Raw genomic sequence first — 16,974 nt, 5'->3', positions numbered from 1 at the left:
AGATATAGTGCTTCCTTCTGAAAAGATGGTTATTTAGTAAATTTCAGCAGGAAAATCTCAGAAAACAAATTGTCCTTAGGTAAGAATGGGGAAGTTAGGACTGAAGGCTTGAGGGGAGAGAACATAAAATAGCTACAGTGAGATAGCCTAGTAACAGAGGAATATATTTTAAAATTTCTAAGGCAAAAGAAGGGCTATATTGAAGGTAAAGTGTATAAATTAATATTAACCTTGTATTAATAAGGTGCTAGTCATATAATAAATACTACAAATATAAATAGTCAGAAAATGTTAATTTAATTGAACCAAGGATTGACAATAAAATTACAGTGGTGATGGTAATACAGTATGGTAGGTTGAATGAATGAAAAAAGTCACAGGAGTATTGAAGGTGATAAGAGAACAGTATTGGAGATTATTTAAGGCAAAATAATCTGAGGAGGTCTGGAGAAGCCTGTTGATCATGGGAAAGTTTAAATGACTGTATGCTCTTGGGAAAGCAGAAAAGAGATGCTGGCGGTGACTGATATGAGAGGGAAAGCTACGTTTGGTTAAGCACTTACAACTGTATTTTGAGCATATTCTTTCAAAATCCTGTGACAACTCTGCAAAGTAGGTGGTAATGATAATCAACCTGAGTCGCAGTCTTTAACTCTTCTATTTAAAGCCTTCGAAAATAATGCATCTGGGTGATACAGTGGCTCACATCTGTAATCCCTAGCAGGTGGCTTTGGGAGGCTGAGGTGGCGTGGGGAGGCGGATTGCAGTGAGCCTAGGGGTTCCAACAAAAAAAAAAAAAAAAAAAAAAAAAAAAAAAAAAAAAAAAAAAAGAAAATAATGCAGCCTGGCTCACATCTGTACAACATGGCAAAACCCTGACTCTACAAAAAAAACAAAAATAAAAATTAGCCACGTGTGGTGGTGCGTAGTTCCAGGTACTCTGGAGGCTGAGGTGGGAGAATTGCTTGAGCCCAGGAGGCAGAGATTGCAGTGAACTGAGATGGACCACTACACTCCAACGTGGGCAACATCAAGACTGTGTCTTAAAAAAAAAAGAAAAAGAAAAATTCTGCATTTAAGTTAATTTTCTATTTTTAATATTAATTGAAATTTAGCATTAGAATAAATACTTAGGCCGGGTGTGGTGGCTCATGCCCATGATCCAGGTACTTTGGGAGGCTGAGGTGGGTGGATCACTTGAGGCCAGGTGTTCGAGACCAGCCTGGCCAACGTGGCGAAACCCCATCTAAAACTAAAAATACAAAAGGTTAGCCGGGTGTGGTGGCACGCGCCTGTAATCCCAGCTATAGAGGTTGCAGTGAGCTGAGATCATGCCACTGCACTCCTGCCTAGGCGACAGAGCACAACTCTGTCTCAAAAAAAAAAAAAAATTTAAACTTGATTTTGTTTGGGTGTAATGTTCAGGACCACTTTAATTAAACAACTAGACCTGACTCAGTGGCAACTGGGAAATTTGTCATCTATTTTCAGTATCAGCCCAAAATTAGTTACCCTCAATCAGTTTTTATCATGATTAGAGATGAGATTGTATTTGTTTGAGACAGAGTCTTGCTCATCTCCGGTGCTGGAGCGCAGTAGCATAGATCATAGCTCACTGCATCCTCAACCTTTTGAGCTCCAGGGATTCCCTAACCTCAGCCTCCCAAGGGACCACAGGCATATGCCAACACACCTGGCTAATATTTAAAAAATGTTTTGGAGAGACTGGGTCTTGCTATGTTGCCTAGGCTGGTCTTGAACTCCTGGGCTGAAGTGATTCTACAGCCTTGGAATCCCAAAGTGGAGATTATGTTTTTAAGAGTTTTCCTTTCTGTGACATGCAAAGCAAGACTAAAAAGTGAGAGTGCCAACAAAGTAAATAATTTAGTAAATGGCTATCTGCAGAGGGAGATGTTAGTAAGCAAGCATTAGATGAGTGCCATTTAGCTTTGTCCTTTTGCTTATGTCCTTTGGTTTAAATTATTTTAAACCAAAGATTTCTTTGTTTTTTAAAAACCTTACATGAAAGCTCAATTTGTAAAATAAAACCAAAATATTCAGGATGAGAGCTTATTGGGAGGAAATGGAGGGAAAGAAGGCCTAAGTCCTCTCTTCATTTGGATGGTTAAAGATTACCCAGTACTCCGAGAAGCCCAATTTGAAAACACAGAATGTTTACGCAGTGCTTTATGTGTATTATTTTACAGTCATTTTTTTGAGACCAGTACTGTTATAATCCCCATTTACAGATGAAGAACTGAGCTTCAAAATGATTGTCTTGCCTAGGATTACATAGCTGGTAAGTGATGAAGTCAGGATTCCAGCCTTGCCATTCTGTTTCCAGAGCCTGTAAAACTATGCTATAGGATCCCTTGTAGAATTCCTTTTCGATGAAAGTAGGATTCTTTCACTGAGGGACATGTGAGAATTAAAGTTTAAATTGGATTACTGGGGCTTTAAAAAATTTGTAAAAATATCCATAGCCAAGTTAATAATTTTAACTCTTTAAGTGTACAGTTCAGTGGGGGCATTCTTAAAGTCATGAAAATGGTATGTTGTTGCTTAATGCTTTTGAATCTTAACTTTTAGAATAATGTAAGGATTGAGGAGTTATTTTTTTATGTCATGGCATTATTGAATTCCTAAAAGCATATGAGTATTTACTATGTGACAGGAATTAAATTAGTAGATGTTAGGGATACAAAGATATTCAAATAAGAAGCAACCTCTGCACTCATCTTGTTTAGTAGGAAAAACAGACATGTAGACCAAGAATGATAAAATAGTGTGTAAAATATGGAATACAAAAAAAATGAGTGTATAATAGCTTGAAATGTTTGAGTGTGTAAAGGCTTCCCAAAGATGGTACCTGAGTTTAATCGTGAAGATATTACTTTGTTAAGAGGAAGGCTGGTGGAAGGGGTGATGGTGTAGGCATAGAGAACATATTAATGTGTAGTGGAAATATAGATTACCTATGAGAGTAGCAAATAAGAGTGGAGAGGCATTGATAACTTTAGGGAAGGAATAAAATAGCAAGTATATACGTTGAGAGGGCAAAGATAAATTTAGGTATCATAAAATATGATATAGATTGGTATAACATTTTTAAATTTTTTAATGAAAATACATTCAATACTATTAGATATAGCAGGCTTGGATCTTGGTAATATTTCAGTAAGTTGACAAAGAATCTTAATCTATGTTTTTAATTTTATAGGTTGATGAGAGGGAAATAGATAATTTTTGAGTACTTACTATGTTTTAGGACTTTGAATATATATATTTTTTCTTCTTTGAGATGGAGTTTCATCATGTCACCCGGGCTGGTCTCAAACTTTTGGGCTCAAGAGATCTGCCTGCCTTGCCCTCCCAAAGTGCTAGGATTACAGACGTGAGCCCCTGTGCCCATCCCGAATATTTTCTTTCTGAATTCTGCAACCTTTCTAAACCCTGTGATGTAGACAGACTGAGGTTTGTTTGTTTTTTGTAGAGATGGGACTGTGTTGCCTAGGCTGATCTCGAGCTTCTGCCCTCAAGCAATCCTCCCACCTCAGCCTCCCAAAGAGCTGGGATTACAGGCATGAGCCACTGTGCCCAGCTTAGACTGAGAGGTTTTAAGAACTACTCAGCGTTACACAGCTTAGAATTAACAGTTAGAATTTGAATCCACACCTAAGCTCCTTCAGCTATGTCATGACTGGCTCATATTTGCCAGATATTTGTCTAATTGATTGGTGAATCTAATTTATTTTCTAATTAAACAGTCACATGTTGTCTTAGTCCATTTTATGTTGCTATAACAATACAACAGACTGGTTGATTTATACAGAAAAGAAATTTATTACGGTTTTGGAGGCTGGGAAGTCCAAGGTCAAGAGACCTGCATCTGGTATAAGATGCCTTACAAGCATTCACAAGAAGGCCCTCTGATGCAAGGCCTTCTGCTGCATCATCCTGTAGTAGAAGGCAGAGGGGGAAGAGAGCAAGATGTGACTGAATTTGATTTTCTTTTTTGTAACAAGCCCACTCTTGATAACTAACCTACTCCTGTGATAACATTAATCCATTCATGAGGGCAGAGGCCTCATGACCTAATCACCTCTTATTAGGCCCCACCTCAAAACATTGTTGCTTTGAGGACTGAGTTTCCAACACCTAAACTTTGGGGGACATATTCAGACTATAGCGAGTGTATAGATAATGCAGTTGGATTATCAGAAACATGTCAAAGATACATAGAGCAGAGTTACAGATGGGGCTTAATAAAGTAGTATACACATAGAATACGTGGCATTAAAGCCCCTTATGTGGGCTTTCCTAATGATTTTATTTATTTATTATTTTATTTTATTTATTTTATTTTATTTTATTTTGGAGGCGGAGACTCGCTCTGTCACCCATGCTGGAATGCAGAGGTGTGTTCACGCCATTCTCCTGCCTCAGCCGCCCGGGTTCATGCCATTCTCCTGCCTCAGCCTCCCCAGTAGCTGGGACTACAGGCCCCGCCACCACGCCCAGCTAATTTTTTGTGTTTTTAGTAGAGACGGGTTTTCACTGTGTTGGCCCGCATGGTCTCTATCTCCTGGCCTCAGGATCCACCCACCTAGGCCTCCCAAAGTGCTGGGATTACAGGCGTGAGCCACAGCGCCCAGCCTCATAATGATTTTATATATTTTACATTAATAGAACACCTAAGGATTTGCTAATTAGCTACTGAAAATAATTTAGAAGGATACTTCTGGATAAATATTACAAGTTGGATTATTTTTCTTTTAGTTTCTGATTTTTGCTAGGACTCATGCTGTTACATGTTAAGGTCATATTAGACTGAAAAATAAAAGAATGAGGTCAGTGATACTCCCACAATTAATGTAATGACCTTTTTCAGCATTTAAAAAATTTTTCCTTATTCTTGCCCATTACGCAAACATTTTTTTTTTAAGGGATTTTAGGCGTAGGACATTATGAATGATCTCCTAAAGTGGGGGGAAAAATAGCATGATATCTTTTGTAAATCAAAAAAAAAATTTAATTAAATCTCAGGTAAGTTTTTGTTTTTAGATATGGAGCTTACTGCTTCATAGCTTTTTTGCATTTATTCTATAATCAGGATGAAGCTTTCCTCCCAATGAAGCTTATGTCTGTGTTTTGGTTAGGGTAGTGGTGGTGTTTTAACTCTTTTCTTGGGAGACTATGAAGGTTTTAAATTTCTGAATATAAATATAGAAAATAACCCAAAGTGTAGCGTATAAGACACCTTTACAAGCATCCAATTAAAACTTGTCATTGATGAGGAAACAGGGCCAGAGTTGAATATGTTGTCACATATTCAGTTACTACCAGAGGTTAGAATTTTGGTCCCTGATAAGAAAACAACAATTCTAATAAGTTTTAGTTTATGTTTTGGGGTAGTAAAATTTCTCTCTTGGAACCTTTTGTCCTACTTTAAAAATGTCTGTTGTGGCCTGGGAAACATAGTGAGACCCTGTCTACAAATATATATATATATAATTTTTTTTTTTTTTTTAAGATGGAGTCTGGCTCTGTTGCCCAGGCTGGAGTGCAGTGGCACTATCTTGGCTCACCACAACCTCTGCCTCCCAGGTTGAAGCGATTCTCCCGCCTCAGCCTCCCAAGTAGCTAAGACTACAGGCGCCCACAATGCCCAGCAAATTTTTGTATTTTTAGTAGAGACGGGGTTTCATTATGTAGGCCAGGCTGATCTTGAACTCCTGACCTCATGATTCGCCTGCCTCAGCCTCTCGAAATGCTGGGATTACAGGTGTGAGCCACAATGCCTGGCCTACAAAATATTTTTTATAATTAGCCAGGCATGGTGGCACATGCCTTTAGTCTCAGCTACTCCGGAGGCAGAGGTGGGAGGTTCACTTGAGTGCAGGAAGTCAAGGCTACAGTGAGCTATGATCATACCACTGTACTCCAGCCTGGGCAACAAAACAAGACCCTGTCTCAAGAAAAAAAAAAAGTTCATATAGAATTGTAAGTAATGATTAAGTCAATTAAGCAAAGATATATTATATGTCCATATAAAAGAATTACTTTCAGAATACTTTGGTTAGAAGTTTTCTAAGCAGGTTGAGCGCAGTGGCTCATGCCTGTAATCCCAGCACTTGTTTTGTTTGTTTGTTTGTTGTTGTTGTTTGTTTGTTTGAGACGGAGTTTAGCTCTTTTTGCCCAGGCTGGAGGGCAATGGTGCTATCTCAGCTCACTGCAACCTCCGCCTCCCAGGTTCAAGTGATTCTCCTGCCTCAACCTCCCTTGTAGCTGGGATTATAGGCATGCACCACCATGCCTTGCTAATTTTGTATCTTTAGTAGAAATGGGATTTCTCCATGTTGATCAGGCTGGTCTCGAACTACCGACCTCAGGTGACCCGTCCGCCTCAAGGCCTTTCAAAGTGCTGGGATTACAGGCGTGAGCCACCACGCCCGGCCAATCCCAGCACTTTAGGAGGCTGAGACAGGTGGATCACCTGAGGTCAGGAATATGAGACCAGCCTGGCCAACATGGTGAAACCCTGTCTCTACTAAAAATAGAAAATTAGCTGATCGTGGTGGAGGGCACCTGTAATTCCAGCTACTCAGGAGGCTGAGACAGGAGAATTGCTTGAACCCAGGAGGCAGAGGTTGCAGTGAGCTGGGATTGCACCATTAGCCTGGGTGACAAGAGCAAAACTCCATCTTAAAAAAAAAAATTTTCTAAACAGTATAGGGCTGGCTGAAAATTGGGTCACAGTTTGGGATTTGCTATCCAGACATCTTGTACTCTACCTTTTTAAAAATAGCTAAGTATACGCCAAAAACAAGATTCTATAATAGAGCATATTTCATCTTCATGAAAAAACAATAGTACGTGGGCCATAATATACGTATAACGGAATATTAGCCTTAAGAAGGAAAGATACTCTGACACATGCTAGCTACAACATGGAAGAACCTTCAGGACGTTATGCTAAGTGAAACAGACCAGTCACAAAAAGAGAAATCCTATATGATTGTACTTATATGAGTTGTCTAGAGTTGTCATGTTCATGGAAATGACAGTAGATGGTGATTGCCAGGAGTAAGGGTTAAGAGAAGTGGTGGGTAATGGGTATAGAGTTAAAATTTTATGGTTGGGCTCAGTGGTTCACACCTGTAATCCCAGCACTTTGCGAGGCCGAGGCGGGCGGATCACGAGGTCAGGAGTTTGAGACCAGCCTGAGCAAAATGGTGAAACCCTGTCTCTACTAAAAATAAAAAAAAATTTAGTCAGGCATGGTGACGGGTGCCTGTAATCCCAGCTACTCAGGAGGCTGAGGCAGGAGAATCACTTGAACCCGGGAGGTGGAGGTTGCAGTGAGCTGAGATCATGCCATTGCACTCCAGGCTGGGTGAGAGTGAGACTCTGCCTTAAAAAAAAAGAAAAAAAAAAAAAGAAAAAAATGTATATATGATTAAAAAGTTCCAGAGATTGGTGCACAACAGTGAGAATATACTTAACACTACCGAACTGTATACTTAAAAATGGTTAGCATGGACTTGACTCATGCCTGTAATCCCAGCATGTTGGGAGGCCAAGGCAGGTGGATCACTTGAGGCCCGGAGTTTGAGACCAGCCTGGCCAACATGGCAAAACCCCATCTCTACAAACAATACAAAAATTAGCCAGGTATGGTGACACATGCCTATAATCCCAGCTACTTGGGAGGCTGAGGCACGAGAATCTCTTGAGCCTGGGAGGCAGAAGTTGAAGTGAGCTGAGATCGTACCACTACACTCTAGCCTGGGGGACAGAGTGAGACTGTCTCCAAAGAAAAAAAAAAGTTAGAATGGTCACTTTTGTTACACGTATTTTACCACATTAAAAAAGGGTTTTTAATGGGCCGTAAACTCAATGTCCAAGTAATCATTGTTGCTACCTTTTTTTAAAGTTTCACAAAAGATTTTTTTTAAAACCCAGTTTCTGCCTTATGTAGCATTCCCTCTCCCTCACCAAAAAAAAAGTTTGTCATTTTCATGAATAAATACTTATTATCTGATACTGTGTGCTACTATTTAGTAGATACTAACGATACATCATGTAAAAATTACTGACTTAAATTTTATGGTGAGTATAGGCTTTAAGATAATATGTAAACTCTAGAATGTTAGCTAGTACTAAGAGAAAAATAAAGCAAGGAAGGGGGAGTGAAGCATCGGAGGGGAAATGATGACATTTTAGAAAGGGCAATCAGGAAAGGCCTCACTAGGAAAGTCACTTTTGAGAAAAGAACTTGCTGTAATGAAGAACGGTACATTGAGCAGAGGGAACAGTAAACACAAAGTCCTGGAATATCGTACATTCCTGGCTTTCAAGATTGTTTTTAATTGTAGGATCCATATGACAAAATGTGCTACTTTAACTGTCAAGTGTACAGTGCAGTGGCATCAACTTCGTTCGCAATGTTGTACAACCATCACCACTACCTGTTTCCATTTTTTTTTACCACCTCAAAGCACTGTACCCATTACCAAATAACTTCTACTCTCCCCTTCCTCTAGCCCCATTAACCTCTAATCTAGTTTTATGTACCTTCTGTCTCTGAATTTTCCTATTCTAGATACTTCATATAAGTGGAATATTTGCTTTGTGTCTGCCTGCTAATATCTCTGAACATAGTGTCCTCAGGGTTCATCCATGTTGTAGCATGTATCAAAACTTTATTACTTTTTATGGCTGAGTAAGATTCTATTATAAATATCTTTTGATGGACACTGATTGTTTTCAGCTTTTGTCTATTGTGAATAATGCTGCTATGAGTGTTTGTGTACAAGTTCTCTATTTGAGTCCCTATTTTCAGTTGCTTTTGGTGAATAGTATATACCTAGGAGTGAATTTGCTGGGTTATAAGGTAATTCTCTGTTTAACTTTTTTAAATGTTTTGTTATTTAGGCCAGGCATGGTGGTTCATACCTGTAATCCCAGCACTTTAGGAGGCTGAGGCGGGTGGCTCACCTGAGGTCAGGAGTTCGAGATCAGCCTGGCCAACACGGTGAAACCCTGTGTCTACTAAAAATACAAAAAAATTACTTGGGCATGGTGGTGGGCGCCTGTAATCCCAGCTACTTGGGAGACTGAGGCAGGAGAATCGTTTGAATCCTGGAGGCAGAGGTTGCAATGAGCCGAGATTGCACCATTGCACTCCAGCCTTGGTGTCAGTGAGACTCCGCCTCCAAAAAATATATATATATATAAAATTTTCCTTTGTTATTTGTTTGTTTTTGGTTTTTAGAGACAAAGTCTCACCTTGTCACCTAGGCAGAAGTGCAGTGGTGCAGTCATAGCTCACTGCAGCCTTGGCCTCCTGGTCTTAAGCAGTCCTCCCGCCTCAGCCTCCTGAGTAGCTGGGACTACAGGCATACATGTACCTGTCTGCCTTGTTTAACTTTTTGAGGGACCACCACACTATTTTCCACAGTAGCTATACCATTTTACATTCCTACCAGAAATGTATGAGGGTTTCAGTTTCTTCACATCTTCTCCAACGCTTGTTTATTTTTTATACCATTCCTAGTAGGTGTGAAGTGATATCTCATTGTGATTTCTATTTGTGTTTCCCTAATGACTGATGTTGAGTGTCTTCATGTCCTCCTTGGACATTCCTGTATCTTTTTTGGTGAAATGTCTAATGAAGTTCTTTGTCCATTTTTAAATTGGGTTGTTTGTCTTTCTGCTATTGAGTTGTAGGAGTTCTTTAAAAATTCTGGATATTAAACTCTTATCAGATATATGATTTACAAATACTTTCTTGCATTCCGTGGGTTGCCTTATTATCTTCTGCTACCTTTGGGTTTAGTTTGCTTTTCTATTTCCTTAGGGGTACAATTAGGTTATTAATTTAAGATATGTCTTTTAAAAATGTAGTTGTTCACAGGTATAACTTTCCCTCAGAGCACTCCTTTCACTGGATCTGATAAGTTTTCCTATATTGCATTTCAATTTTCACTTGCCTAAAAGTATTTTCTAATTTTCCTCATTATTTCTTCTTAGACCCGTTGATTGTGGTGTGCTGTTTAATTTTTACATTTTGTGATTTTTCTAATTTGGCTTCTGCTATTGATATTTAGGTTTATTCCATTGGAGTCAGAGAGGACACTTTGTATACTTGTAATATTTTAAAATGTTTGAAGAATTGTTCTGTGGCCTACCATATGGCCAGTCCTGGAGAGTGTTTCATCTGTACTCTGGAAGAATGTATATTTTGCTATTGTTGGGTAGAGTGTCTGTATATGTCTGTTAGATCTAACTGGTTTGTAGTGTTGTTCAAGTCCTCTTTTGTTACTGATTTTCTGTCTGGTTGGTCTATTCATTATTGAAAATGAGATATTTAAGTCTCCGACTATTGTATAACTTTCTACAATTATATTGTAGAATTGTTTGTTTTTCCCTTCAGTTCTGAGTATTTTTACTTCATAAATTTTGTGGGTCTGTTATTGGTGCATACATATTTATAATTGTTATATCATATTGGTAGGTTGAGTCACTTTCATCAGTGCGTAATGTCCTTCTTTGTCTCTTGTAACCTTTCTCTCTCTGTCTCTCGTACCCAGCCATTTTTTTATTTCAGGCTGAAGTGCAGTGGCACAATCATAGTTCACTGTAACCTCCAACTCCTGGACTCAGGAGATCCTCCAGCCTCAGCCTCCCAGTTAGCTAGGACTACAGGTGTGCACTATCATACTGGCTAATTAAAAATATGTATACATTTTTTTGTAGAAATGGGGTCTTGCTGTATTTCCCAGGCAGGTCTTGAACTCCTGGCCTCAAGCAATACTGTTACCTCAGCCTCCCAAAGTGCTGGGATTGCGGCAGCTATGAGTCACTGTGCAAGGCCCTCTTGTAACCTTTTTTGACTTACAGTATTTTGTTTGATACTAATATCCCAGCTCTCTTTTGGTTACTATTTTTATGAAATATATTTTTTCATATCTTGTTTTTTATTCTCCTGTGACTTTGTATTTACAGTGAGCCTCTTGTGAACAGTATATAAGATGGATTATGTTTTTGTTTTCATTTTTATCCATTCTGCTAATCTCTTCCTTTTAAGTAGAAAATTTCATTCATTTACATTTAAAGTAATTATTGATAAGGAAAACCTACTTCTGTTATTTTGCTTTTTGCTTTTTAATGTCTTATATGCTCTTTGTTCCTTAATTCATCCATTACTGCCAATTTCTTATATTTAGATTTTTTTTTTTTTTGTAGCATGCCATTTTGATTTCCTTCTTTCCTTTTCTGTATATTTTTTAGTTATTTCCTTAATGGTTATGTTGGGGATTATAATTTTAACAAAAGTTATAACAATGTATTTTAAATGCCAAGTTAGTTTCAGTGGTATACACATGCTCAGCTCCTAAACATCTGTCTCTTCACCTTTATGTTGTTATTGTCAAAGATTACATCTGTCTACATTGAGTGCTCATTAACAGAAATTTAAAATGGGTTATTTCTTTGCCTTTAGGATCATATTTTTTAAAAAGGCATTACATACCAAAGGTACAATTATGCTGGCTTTTATATTTACCTATATAATTACCTTTAGCAGTATTCTTTGTTTCTTCATATGGCTTCAAGATATTCTCTAGTGTCTTTTCATTTTATCCTAATAGATTCCCTTAATCATGTCTTTTAGAGCAGCTCTACTAATAACAAACTCCTTTAGCTTTTATTTATCTAAATGGATCTTAATTTCTCTTCATTCTTAAAAAAATAGTTTTTTGCATAGAATTCTTAGTCAACAGTTTTTTTTCTTTCAGCACTTCAAATATTTCATGTCAGTGCCTCTGGCCTTCATGGTTTCTGATGAGAAATCCACTTTTATCTTGTTGAAGCCCTCTTTTACTTGATGAGTCTTTTTTCTCTTGCCGCTTTCAAGATTCTCTTTGTCTTTTGACCAATTGACTGTAATGTGTTATGATGTGATCTCTTAGAATTTATCCTCCATGGAGTTTGTTGAGCTTCTTGGATGTGTAGATTAATGTCTTTCATCAAATTTGGGGAGTTTGGGGCCATTATTTCCTCAAATAGTCTTTCTGCCCTTTTCTCTCTCTCCTCCTTCTGGGATGCCCACAATGTATATTTTATTCTCTTGATGTTGTCTCATAGGTTTTTTGGACTCTGTTCACTTTTCTTCTTCATTTTCCCTTCCTTCCCTTCCCCTTCCCTCCTCCACTGTTTTAGATTTAAGTTGGAAAATGTTTGATTCTTGTAATAAGCGATAAAAAATTAAAACTCTCCTTCTTCTGCCTTCCTTCCCCACCTATGCGTCTACTCAAAGGCATTGCCCCAGTGATTATTTCTTCTCTCTCCTGAGTAGAGAGATGCATTCCTGTAGCTGGGACTACAGGAATGCACCATGCCTGGCTATTTTTTTTTTTTTTTGTAGAGACAAGGGTCCCCTCCCCTTCCCTTGTCCTGTCCTTTTCTGACAGAGTCTCGCTCTGTCACGCAGGCTGGAGTGCAGTGGCACAATCTCAGCTCACTGCAAACTCCGCCTCTCGGGTTCAAGCGATTCTCCTGCCTCAGCCTCTCCCAAGTAGCTGGGATTACAGGCGCCTGCCATCATGCCCAGCTAGGTTTTGTATTTTTTTTTTTAGTAGAGACGGGGTTTCACCATGTTGGCCAGGTTGATCTCGAATTCCTGACCTCAGGTGATCCACCTGCCTTGGACTCCTAGAGTTCTGGGATTACAGGCATGAGCCACCACGTCCAGCCTCTTCATTATTTTTTCTTTGTGATCCTCTTGTTGGAGAATCTGGTAATTTTAATCCTTCTATCTTCAAGTCTTCAAGTTTGCTGATTATTTCTTCGGTTTGCTCAAATCTCCTGTTGAACCACGATAATGCATTTTTTATTTCAGGTATTGTACTTTTCAGCTCCATAATTTCTATTTTGTTACTTTTAAGATGTTCTGTTTCTGTATTGATATTCTTATTTTGTTCATATGCCATTTTCCTGGTTTGCTTTCATTCTTGGGCCATGGTTTCCTTTAGCTTTTTGATCATATCTAAGACACTTGATTTCAAGTTTTTGACCATCAAATCTAATGGACTTTCTTGGGGACAGTTTCTGTCAACTTTTTTCTTCCTTTGGATGGGCTTTCTTATTCTTTGTATGCTTTGAGGGTGTGTGTGTGTGTGTGTGTGTGTGTTTGGGGGCGGCAGTGCACACACACACGCGTGTGTGTGTGCGTATGTGTGTGAGAAAACCAGACCATTTAATACTGTGATGTGCTAACTTCAGAAATAAGGTTTACCCCCTCCCTTAGCATTTGCTGTTCTTCATTGTTGAAGGCTGGAGTCATTCGTTTAGACATTTTTTTAAAACTATTTTCTGTATTGACTATATTGGTTGTTGTCTGAGGTCACTGAAGCCTCTATTACTTAGGTTTGTGTTTAGCTAGTGTTTTAATACAGATTTCCTTGAATGCTAGGTGTATTTTCTTTTCAGCATTCTCTTGGTTGTTGTAAATATTTGACTGTTTTCCAGAGTTGTGATAAAGTTGGTTCTGATACTTCCTGCTTGTTTTGGGTGTTTGTGAAGAGACAGGTGTTTGGAGCTGTCTACTCTGTCATTTTGCTGACTTCACTCTCTCATGCTTGGCTTTTTAGTGACCTGAGGAGGCCATTGTGGCTGAAGCAAGGGGGTGAGCAAGAGAGAAGTGCAACCAGAGATGAGGGCAGAGAGCTGTTCTGGTGGTGGTGCAGGGCCGTGCTTACAAGTCATAGTAAGGATTTCAGTTTTTCATGTGAGTGACATAAAGAGTCATTGGAGGGTTGTGAGCTGAGGAGTGTCCTGAATTAACTTGCATTTTAATGAGATCACTGTTTTGAAAGAGGGCAAGGTAAATAGCAGGCTGTTAGTTGCCAATCAAGTGTCCAAGATGAGAAGTCAAGTGGTTTGTTAGGTAAATGGGTCTAAATTTAAGGTAGAGATATATAATTAATAGATGTAAGTTTGGGAATTGCCAATATAGAGATTTTATTTAAAACCTTGAGATTGGATGAAATCACCTTGGAGGTGAGTATAGATAGAAAAGAGAAGAGGTTGGGGTCCTCCAACGTTTGTAGATTGAAATCTGTAAAAAGAGAATGCGAATAAACACTCAGAAAAGTAGGAGAGAAACAAAGTGAATATCATATATAACAATTAAATGAAGTTAAGTGTTTTAAGGAGGACTCCATGATAACTACATCAAATGCTGCTGATAGGTAATGTTAGATGAGAAGTGAAAAATGACCCTCATATTTACTTATGTGAAGGTCCGTATGCTCTCAGGTCAGTTTGGTGAGATGATGGGAATAAAACTGAATTTCAAGAGAGAATGGCAATAAATAAATTGAAGACAGTAAACCTAACAGATTTCTCAAGTTTATTGTAAAGAGGAAGAAAGAAGGGGGAGAAAATTGAAAGGATAATAAATGGGATCAAGAGAGGGGATATTTGAAGATGAGAGAAATAACAGCTTGTTTGTATACAGATGAGAATGGGACAAATTGATGACTCAGGAGAGAGAAGAAAGAATTACTGGGGTAAAGCCTTTGAGTAGACGAGTAGGTGGGGAAGAAAGGCAGAAGGAGGAGAGTTTTAATTTTTTATTGCTCATTACAAGAATCAAACATTTTCCAACTTAAATCTAAAACAGTGGAGGAAACTTTTTAAAAGTAATATCCTTGTTTTTTGTTTTTGTTTTTGGAGACAGGGCCTTCAGGCTAGAGTGTAGTGGCTCAGTCATGGCTCACTGCAGCCTCAATCTCTCAGGCTCAAGTGATCCTCCCACCTCAGCCTCCCAAATAGCTGGGACTACAGGAATGCATCATGCCCGGCTAATTTTTTTTTTTTTTTTTGGTAGAGACAAGGGTCTCATTTTGTTACCTACGCTGGTCTCGAACTCCTGGGCTTAAGCATTCCTCCCACTTCGGCCTTCCAAAGTGCTGGGATTACAGGTGTGAGCTACTGCACCTTGCCAGTTTTCAGATTTATTTGTGATATGATTCAGGAAAGCTGATCAGAAATACTTCAGCTTGTAGGTAGGAGACACAGTTATTCTGGCATGTGAGTATCTGTATGCTAGCTGGTAAGGTGCCCAGGAAAAGAGAGATCAGATCAAATAATGAATATACAGCTGAATAGAAAGAGTGCACGTCCTTACCTGCTTTAATCCTTGCTGGATATAGAGTTAATCAGTTCTTGTTACCTTTTAAAGGGCTAGCCCTAAATAATTAAGGGGCAATATTGAATTCATATTAATTTAATGTTAATACCCTTTCAATTGATATTTATTACTCAAAAGTATCTGGGCTTCCTAATTTTTTGATAAAAAGTAAGAATTCTAGATATCCTAAATTTAAATTTTCAAATTTCACTAATGTTTTACTAATGTTTCCTGAGCTGTGACTTTCTAAATCTGACTCTTCCTCAAACCAAACATCACTTACTGTTATTACTGATTATAAAAACATCTTGCTTTTGTATGGAAAACATTTTAATATGCATTGTATCACTTAGTCATTGTATCAAGTATGTAGGATAGTCAGAGGGTTTTTTGTTGATTCTTTAGTTTTTATATTCTTCAGGTCCCTAATAATAAGGAGCTTTGTGGATGATACTATGCATCTTCTAGAGAAGCGGTCCTCAACCTTTTTGGCACCAGGGACCGGTTTCGTGGATGGGGGTGGGGAAGTGGCAGGGTGGATGGAGGGAGATGATTTCAGGATGAGACTGTTCCACCTCAGGCATTAATTAGATTCTCATAAGGGAGCACAACCTAGATCGCTTACGTGTGCAGTTCACGATAGGGTTCACGCTGCTATGAGAATCTAATGCTGCCGTGACAGGAGGCGGAACTCGGGCAGTAATTCTAGCCAACCTGCTGCTCACCTCATGCTGTGCAGCCTGGTTTCTAACAGGCCGCGCACCCATTCCATCTGCAGCCGGGGGTTTCGGGACCCGTGTTCTAGAGTTATCATTTGTGACAGAGTCAGTAAACATCATTTCAGTTAAATTCTGAGGTTTTAAATTTTGATTGATTAAAATGATTGCTATAGCTTACCCCTTCTCAAAAAAAAAAAAAGATTTTTTTCTTGAGTCATTTAAAAATATGTCTACTCTAGAGTTCTTATTTATTTTAAAATTTTTCCAGAGCATACTTTTTACATTACTAGCTTATTTTAACATTGTCATAAGTTTCAAAGTTGTATTGGATAGATAAAATATTTTCTTTGAGAAGACACAGACTTCCACTGTAACTTAAATCATCCAAAGTAACTTCACCTACTTAATTTTTTCTCAGAAAGATCTACCTTGCAAATACTTGCCAAGTAAAATTAGTTGGTAATTAGGTTGAATAAAATCAGTTGTTTTTTTTGTTTTGTTTTGTTTTGTTTGAGACAGTGTCTCACTCTGTTGCCTAAGCTGGAGTGCAGTGGCACAATTATGGCTCACTGAAGCCTCAGCCTCTCAGGCGCAAGCAGTCCTCCCACCTCAGCCTCCCAGGTAGCTGAGAATACAGGTACACACCACCATGGCCGAGTAGTTTAAAAAAATTTTTTTGAGATGGGTGTCACACTTGTTGCCCAGGCTGGTCTCAAACTCCTGGGCTCAAGTGATCCTCCTTATCTAAAAGATATAACAGAAAATTAGAAGTTTCAAAATAATTTTACTTATATAATTTTTATTCTTAAAGTAGCTTTACTGAGATATAATTCAGATACCATACAATTCATTCATCTAAAATGTGTATTTAGTGGCTTTTGGCATACTCAAGAGTTGTTTATCCATTACCATGGAACCAATTTTAGAGCATTTTCATTACCCGCAAAAGAAATCCCATAACCTGTAGCTAACACTCACCAATCACCAGTCCTTCTATCTACCCACCATGCCACCAGCTCTAGGTGACCACTAATCTATTTTCTCTATATATATACT

At 38.5% G+C, this 16,974-nt stretch overlaps 1 protein-coding gene and 1 pseudogene across 12 annotated transcripts in view; one reads left to right on the top strand and one right to left on the bottom strand.

Annotated features, from left to right (window-relative positions):
* Window positions 1-16,974, bottom strand: part of LOC126944990 (26S proteasome regulatory subunit 4-like) — a 1,186,326-nt pseudogene that overhangs the window by 928,730 nt on the left and 240,622 nt on the right. The window lies entirely within an intron of this gene.
* CHD9 (chromodomain helicase DNA binding protein 9) overlaps window positions 1-16,974 on the top strand; it is a 275,542-nt gene that overhangs the window by 82,080 nt on the left and 176,488 nt on the right. For 5 of the 11 annotated variants that reach the window (XM_050774872.1, XM_050774867.1, XM_050774876.1 and 2 more), the window contains exon 1: window positions 862-2,299. The exons of the other annotated variants lie outside the window; for them this stretch is intronic. The gene's annotated coding sequence lies outside the window, so the exon portion shown is untranslated. Of the gene's footprint in view, window positions 1-861; window positions 2,300-16,974 lie in introns of those variants that run through there. 11 annotated transcript variants of the gene reach the window in all.

This window comes from Macaca thibetana, chromosome 20, assembly GCF_024542745.1.
Source record: "Macaca thibetana thibetana isolate TM-01 chromosome 20, ASM2454274v1, whole genome shotgun sequence".
Lineage (NCBI taxonomy): Eukaryota > Metazoa > Chordata > Mammalia > Primates > Cercopithecidae > Macaca > Macaca thibetana.
Note: the sequence above shows the minus strand (reverse complement) of the source record. Positions and strands in the feature narration are given on the sequence as shown.